The following is an 8,203-nucleotide window of genomic DNA, read 5'->3' as shown; positions in this document are numbered from 1 at the left end:
AAATGAGTTAGGAACAGAACAACTTAGCATAATCCTTGCGTTATGAAATCTACTATCTCTTATTTAGGTGGTCCTTCAATAGACATTGTACAAGAAAGTTAGTTTCTAAATATGTCAACTTATTGATGTTTTTGTTCTTTTGAGCAGGCATATTAAATTAAATGAGCTGTGGTTCACAGTTGACACTTTGTTAAAAGTATATATAGATTGCCAAATCTCTACTTGAATGTATATAATCAACTTATAATTTATAATCAACTTGAAATCAATAAAGTATATAATCAACTTGAATTCAATATCTTTTGTTCAGTGTGGTCTGTAGGTCAATTGACACATATCGCTATCAAGTTTTTTCAATTTTACAATGTCCTGTTTTTTTTTTTTTTTGTGGAGTATTCTGTTGTATTTTACACTGTAGTTGTATCTGTATTTTGCGCTGTCTTTATTTTGCACTGTCTGGAGCCAGCACCTAACTTTTCACTCATCATAGCACACATGCTGCTGATGACGTGATAATAAAAGTGAGTTGATTTAATTGTATTTGATTTGATTTGATGTGACTCAATTTTGGTGAAAATTGGACACGCAGCCTAAGACGAATTTAATAAAAAAAGTTTTGCAAAAAATTCGAAATAGCAAATTTTTTTTTATGACGGAAAATGACGTCATATGGTGCCTTTTGAATTCTGATTGTAGCCCATTCAGTTCAAAAGTTATAATGATAAACATGAGGGAAACTTTGGACAACTGGTGGCGCTAGAGGATTTGAGTTAGAGACTTCAGGTTTGCTATGGTTCATAATGACACTGCCCTCTATCATTGTGCCAAATTTTACAACTTTCCTGCTTTCAGTTAAATAGGCTGCCATTCAAATTTGGTGGAATAATTTCAGGTGCCTCCAAACCTGTGATGCTTTGCCCCTAAATATACTCAAATAATATCATCTTATTCTATTTATTAATTTCTACAGTTGTCAATCTGTTCTTTAGGATCAGAGGGATCTTTACCTCCTTACTTCAACTTAAATAGAGTAAGTTCACAGTACTCATATAGATTAGCCTTTTTTTTTAACTCAAATTGTTTGTAGCAACTGGTTTCCTCAAATGGTTTGAGTTGCCTTATTGGTTTTACAGTACTCAGTTGGTTTGAGTTCTCTTCATTTATTGGATTTTACTGTGCTCAAATTGCTTCATTTACTTAAATGGATTAAGTTCACAGTACTCATTAGGATTCATTTTGAACTTAAATGGTTTGTTGCAATCGGTTTCCTCAAATAGTTTGAGTTACCTTAATTTTGGGGGTTTTACAGTGTATAGTTCAAATGTTAACAAGCATGATTGTGGATTGTAATAATACATTGGTAAATGTTGAACTATGAATAAATTATGTACAAGTACTTTTTAGAATTAGCTCACATTAGTAAATAAATTAACTAATGAAACCTTATTGTAAATTGTGACACTGTATGGTAAATAATTGAATCCTTAGTCAACAGAATGTCTATAGGAGACCATCAAAATAAAATGCTACAGTATCTACTGTATATGATTACAGTCTCAAACACAGTTATCGATGTCCTTACTGGAATCTGAAGCTTTCATGTGTGCAAAATTAAAGCAACAAGGGATGTTATTTTTCAATGAAAATATGTTTACAATTCTACAAGTGAACAGAATTTTCCTTTTTGGTCAAACTATTCCTTTAAAACCCTTGAAAGACTTACTAATGAAGCATCTGCAATGTTTTCTGCAAAGGCTTTCGCATTTCAGAGCAGACAGCACAAGCTTCTTCTTTTTTTAAATTTTTTCCAGAAACCCTTAAATGTCCATTAAGCCTTTTTTCGAAAGTTATACTGACAGATTTTCTGCATCGATTTGTCCAGTCTTCTTTAGGATGGGCTACAGAACAGTAAACAACAGATGACACCCGAGCTATATTTTAAAGAGCATCTGAGCTCAGAAACGTGACCAGCAGCCCTTTAAAAAAGCAATAATCTCCAACCAGCATGGCTCGCTTCCTCTCAGAAAACAAAAACAAAATGCTCTCTGTTCTGCAAAAACCTCAAAACATACCTTTGAAGATACATCTAAATTCATTATCGCACATCAACACAAATCTAATTCCATATATATTGCTTGTGTGTGTGTGTGTGTGTGTGTGTGTGAGTGAGGTTCTCTGAAGTCGATACACACAGGCCATCTGTGCGCCCAATAAAGTGGCTGTTTGTGGAGCACGCTGTCAGATTTAGCGCCCTGCTGATGCCTCTCCATCTTCTAAATGACCATCGTTAAAAACTCCCCACTCATACAGAAACATATCAATAATTCAGACCCAGACCCTACAAGCATCCAAGCTCATTTGCGGTTGGAAGGGGACACTCGGGGGTCTGTGGAAAACATTTGTGGTGAACTAGAATGTAATTATAAAATCTTTTTTTTTTTTTAAATGTCAACAAATAAGGAGGAAGTTACAATACAATAACATAAAATACAATAAAAATATTAATTATAAATATATCTGTCTGATAGTCTATGGGTAGGGAACTGACATACTGTATAGTGCAACTGTGCTGCTGGCATCCCGAGTCAAACACTATACATTTGTAGATATACAAGGACAGTTCATTTGCACTACTACGAATGGGATAAATTGCAACACTCAGTATGACCACCATTACTAAACGTAACTACCCACGTAGCCAAATATCTTAGGCCCAGCTCTGGCCCACACAATCAGCTATTGCTTGGCCCACATGCCACACTGAATTATGGTACTTGACTAGACCAAGTCTGGCTTCCAGACAAGGGCCAAACATAGACCATATGTGGGCCAAGTCTCAGCCAAGTTAATACCCCATAACTGAATCTGCCTTCAGCTACTGCACCCCCTCAGCTTTCAGAAATGTCAGATGTGCTCCAACATTAGACACATTCAAATCAAGACTGAAAACACATCTGTTTAGCATGTGCTATGTCCGACAGATCGCACATTATGTCCTATTTTCTTTTTCATTCCTTTAAACACGTTTTAACACGTTTAATCTGTTTTTAATAATTTTGATTCTTTGTTGTTTTAAATTTTTTATACTTGTTTCTTTTATTCTTGTTGACGTACTATTGTGTTTGAAATGTGCTATAAATAAACTTGCCTCGCTGTGCATATGTTTTATGTGATTTTCCAGTTATGCACACTAGTTTAACTATATTTTTGAATGGAAACATAGCTATTGAGGCAAAGTCAGTTAATCAACCCAGGCTCATTCTGAAAACGTAGTCATGGACGTTTCTGGAGACCGCGAAGGTATGTATTTTTAAAGTTTTTGTTTTTGGAAATCCAAAAGAGTTCACTGTGTGCTTTTTCGCATCTCGAATTTCTCTCGTGAGTGCCGTTCTGGTGTAAACCCACTAGAGGCTGCTGTCAACCGACCATCTGTTTCACTGACTGAATGACTAAATGGCCAACTGGGCGAACATCCAATCGACTGACCCACCCTCCTCCTTCCCTAAACCCAACCAATTTACAAATTTACAAAAGCCGTCCAGAAAAAGAAAAGCCCACGTCAGGTTTTCAGGTTTTACCACATTCTCAACCAGTTATTCACTTGTTCATTTTATTTTTTGATATTCTGTTTTTGTCTCATCTGATTTATGAAACCGCTCTTCCCCGGACTCAAACCTGTTTGCGGTCAACTCCTCTCTGCGTCTCAAGTCCGCCGACGTACAAGCTAACTGGACAAACTGGTTGCAGCGGGAAAGCCCGCCACACGGAGGTAAGTGATCAGCTAGTAAACGTGAAAAGGAACAGCGTCATATCGCCCCCGTAGCTTTCGCCTTAAAAATGAAATGTAGCCATATGTACCTCCGGCTACATAATTCACTGTCGCCAGAAATGTCCACGGCACTACATTTTCAGAATGAGCCTGAGTTGAAGTTAAGGGTTTGTTAATAGAGAGACTTGAGCCCTAAAATAAAGCATGTCTGGAAATTGGTAGTAATTTAGCATCTATTTGGAAACATACAAACTGTCCTCCAAGCAAAATCATTTAAACACAAATCAGAAATAACAGACGTATTTGTTTATTGGAAGTGGCTGAAAAGCAATGTTTCAAAACACAAGGATATAGGGGATCATTGGAAGCAATTATCCGATCTTGACGACAGCTTTACCAATGATCTGACAAAGGTGACGCAGGTTATTCTTCAGGACGAGAAAGCATGACAGCATTGGTGGACCTCTGGCACCGAAGTCTATTAAAAAAGACCCTCGGTCATCGGCCCCTAGGCAGTTCATCCTTCATTTTAATGGCCTGAGAGTTGAAGTGCATTTATTTCTTCAGCTCGGAGAGAGAATTGAGCGGATCCGGTGTCTCGTTGGCAGATGTCTGGAGACTCATCCAAATGGAATCAGCTGCTTTGAATTGCAGGATTTCATCCATGCAGAGGCAGCATATGGTTAGTGTTTGTGCTGTTAACTTTGCTTTTCCTTATTAGCATCCTCTCTACCTCGAGCCTTGAGAGACGCATCATGTTTTTGGCTTTTCCTTGGAACATCATTAGTCTTGTGGGAAAGCAATAACAACAGACTTCAGTCAATATTTACAACTATCGTCATGCTTTTGCATCAATTGTTTCGGTTTTATCGCCTTTCCGCTGGACCTGCTCCTCGGTTATGGTTCTGCGTAACTGCATACAAACTGTAAGCTGACATTTTCTGCCAATTTGTAAGAAGTGGGAATAAACGCGATCCAATTACTGTATAAAAAAACAATTATGTGGAAGCACATAATGGATGCTATTAGTCTGTTCTGCAGTGAATATATGAATATGGTATATGTTGGTGTCAGCTACGCTAGTGGTTCTCAACAAGTGTTGTGCTTTCCCTGGAGACACATGGAGACATTTTAGTTTTGATTTTGCTAAAATATAAAACATGATGATTTAAATATGATTAGTGCTGTCAAAAGATTAAGCACAATTCATGTTTTCGCCATTAACAGCTTAACATATACAGTGACATTGTTAAGACAAGACAAAAAGAAAATATTATTATTATTATTATATTTAAGTAAATTAGTAATAATAATAATTATAATATTAATAATAATAATAGAAGTAATAATAATAATTATTATTATCGCTAATAACAACAACATCAATAATAATGACAATAATGATTATAAACAAGCATGGTCAATTTAATAAGTATAATAATTTAACCATAAAATAAAAAAATTCATAATTTTCATAAATACATGAATGCTGATTTATCACATTGTTATTGTTATACATCAATAATAATAATAATAATAATAATAATAATAATAATAATAATAATAGTTATTAACTATAATATAATAATAACAAATATTATTTTAACAATAATAAAAAATAAAATAATAACAACAACGACAACAACAACAACAACATTAACAACAACAATAATAATAATAATAATAATAATATGCAATAAATTATTATAATTATTATTATTATTATTATTATTATTATAATTATTATTATTATTATTATGGTCACTTTAATAATTATAGTAATTTAACCATAAAATAATCATTTTATATTTTAATAAATAAATGGAAGCTGGTTTATCACAAATATTTTAAAACAGTTATGCATCAACTATAATAATAATAATAATAATAATAATAATAATAATAATAATAATAATAATAATAAGAAGAAGAATTGTTATTATTATTATCAATATTTTATATCTTAATAACATTATTAACAATATACTATTATACACAATAATGTAATATACATTAAAGTATTATTGCTATATTATTATTATTGTTTTTTTATTATTATTATTATTTTTATTATTATTAACATCATCATCATTTTAAGTATAATAACAATCATATTTTTTTTTACAAATAGATCAAACCGTCAACTATCACAGAATGTTGTGAATTAATAAATATTACAAGAAATAATTAAAATAGCAACAATAATAATAACCACAATCATATTATACTCATTAAGCCACACAAACAAATACACAAAAATTTAAAACTAAATACACAAAGATCTGTAATCAACCATTGTTCTACCAAATGCAAATTTAAATCTCAATATGTTTAAATATACTGACATTGTATGATAAATGAAATACAAAAAATACATAAATACTTACCAAATAGCTGTGCGGTGGCGCAGTGGGTAGCGATGTCGCCTCGCAGAAAGAAGCTTCCTGGTTCAAGCCTTGTCTGGGTCAGTTGGCATTTCTGTGTGGAGTTTGCATGTTCCTCCGTGTTTGCTTGGATTTCCTCTGGGTGCTCCGGTTTCCCCCACAGGTCCAAATACATGCGCTATAGGTGAATTGTAAGCTAAATTGTCCGAAGTGTATGAGTGTGAATGAGAGTGTGTGGGTGTGTTTCCCAGTGATGGGTTGCAGCTGGAAGGGCATCCGCTGGATGAGTTGGCGGTTCATTCCGCTGTGGTGTCCCCTGATTAATAAAGGAACTAAACCAAAAAGAAAATGAATGAATGAATGAACTTACCAAATAAGTAAATAAATACTTAAGCATACCAGACTTACTGATGAAGCTGTGGGAAAACAGAAGACGAACCGAATTTGTAAACAATGAGCCACAAATGCAGTTTCCACATTGTCTGCTTGTGAGGAATGTTTATTTCATTTAGATTTGAGTAACAAAGTAGGGTCAAATCTATGAAAGTTGTCATCAACACTAACAAAGTAGGATGAGATGCAAATTGGTTTTGATTAACAGTGTTCAGTGTTGGCCATCTGCGTCGGCAATTACAAGAATGACAATTTAGGATTTATAATGCATTCATATTGCTTTATCTGAAAGGCCTGTGACTTACCAGAATTATGACTTTCATTACAGGATGATAATACGACAGCAGCAGCGTCCCATCTGCAATTAGGAGCTTCCTGACTAAACACAGAATAAAGCTTTCAAGGTCAGATCAATATTGCCAAACTCAAACCGCTGGATGTTATAAAGCCATCAATAATTTTTTTATTAAGCAACTTCTTCACACTCGTAATGCATTTTAAATCTCTACACTGATTTTAGTGAGTCTGAATATGAATAAATGCTATTTTATAAAAGTCAAAACTCAGCAACATCATTCATTTGTGTGTTACCACGTTCTTCATAGTTTTATTGCATTTACACCTTTTTATTCTAAATTAATTTAGATTTAAATAAAATTTTCCTCACAAAAATTATACTTATAAACATGTAAATACAGTGGGGCACACTGCACCGCAGGGACCCAAATCCTAATCCTGCAGTGCCACATGTGTCCCCTGCTTTAGTCAGTACATGTCAAGGCCCATCTGAAGTTTGCTAGAGAGCATTTGGATGATCCAGAAGAAGATTGGGAGAACGTCATTGGTCAGATGAAACCAAAATAGAACTTTTTAGTAAAAACAAGTTGTGTTTGGAGGAGAAAAATTGCTGAGTTGCATCCAAAGAACACTAAACCTACAGTGAAGCATGGGGGTGGAAACATTGGTTTTGGGGCTGTTTTTCTTCAAAGGGACCAGGACGATCGATCCGTGTAAAGGAAAGAATGAATGGGGCCATGTATCGTGAGATTTTTAGTGAAAACCTCCTTCCATCAGTAAGGGCATTGAAGATAAAACATGGCTGGGTCTTCATTTCAAGGTCCTGGAGTGGCCTAGCCAGTCCCCAGAACTCAACCCCATAGAAAATCTTTGGAGGAAGTTGAAAGTCTGTGTTGCCCAAAACATCAGCACTCTAGAGGAGATCTGCAAAGAAGAAAGGGCCAAAATACCAACAACAGTGTGTGAAAACCTGGTGAAGACCTCTGATTTTGCCAACAAAGGGTATATAACAAAGTATTAAGATGAACTTTTGCTATTGACCACATACTTATTTTCCACAATAATTTGCTTATTTTTAATCCATTAAAATCCTACAATGGATTTTCTCTATTTCTTTTTTTTTCATTTTGTCTCTCATAGTTGAGGTATACCTATGATGAAAATGATAGACCTCTCTCATCTTTTTAATTGGGAAAACTTGCACAATTGGTGGCACACACGCACATGCACGAGCACACAGACACGCACAGACACACAGTCACACACAAACACACAGACACATAGACACACAGACACACAGACACATAGACACATTAATTAAACTCCTTCTGTAAGATATATAAGCATTTTGAGAAGTGAG

The 8,203-nt window shown here is 34.6% G+C and overlaps 1 long non-coding RNA gene across 4 annotated transcripts in view; it reads right to left on the bottom strand.

Moving 5' to 3' along the window:
* Positions 1-4,060: 4,060 nt before the first annotated feature.
* The window catches only part of LOC101886923 (uncharacterized), a 73,959-nt gene continuing 69,816 nt past the window's right edge, over positions 4,061-8,203 (bottom strand). For all 4 annotated transcript variants that reach the window (XR_015497683.1, XR_015497681.1, XR_015497682.1 and 1 more), the window contains 3 exons: positions 6,852-6,921; positions 6,157-6,485; positions 4,061-4,557 (listed from right to left, as the gene is read on the bottom strand). This is a non-coding gene — a long non-coding RNA (uncharacterized LOC101886923). The remainder of the gene's footprint in view (positions 4,558-6,156; positions 6,486-6,851; positions 6,922-8,203) is intronic.

This window comes from Danio rerio, chromosome 8 (assembly GCF_052040795.2).
Source record: "Danio rerio strain M-AB ecotype USA chromosome 8, GRCz13ab, whole genome shotgun sequence".
Taxonomy (NCBI): Eukaryota; Metazoa; Chordata; class Actinopteri; order Cypriniformes; family Danionidae; genus Danio; species Danio rerio.
The sequence above is the reverse complement of the archived record's forward strand: the minus strand, read 5'-3'. Positions and strand labels throughout refer to the sequence as shown.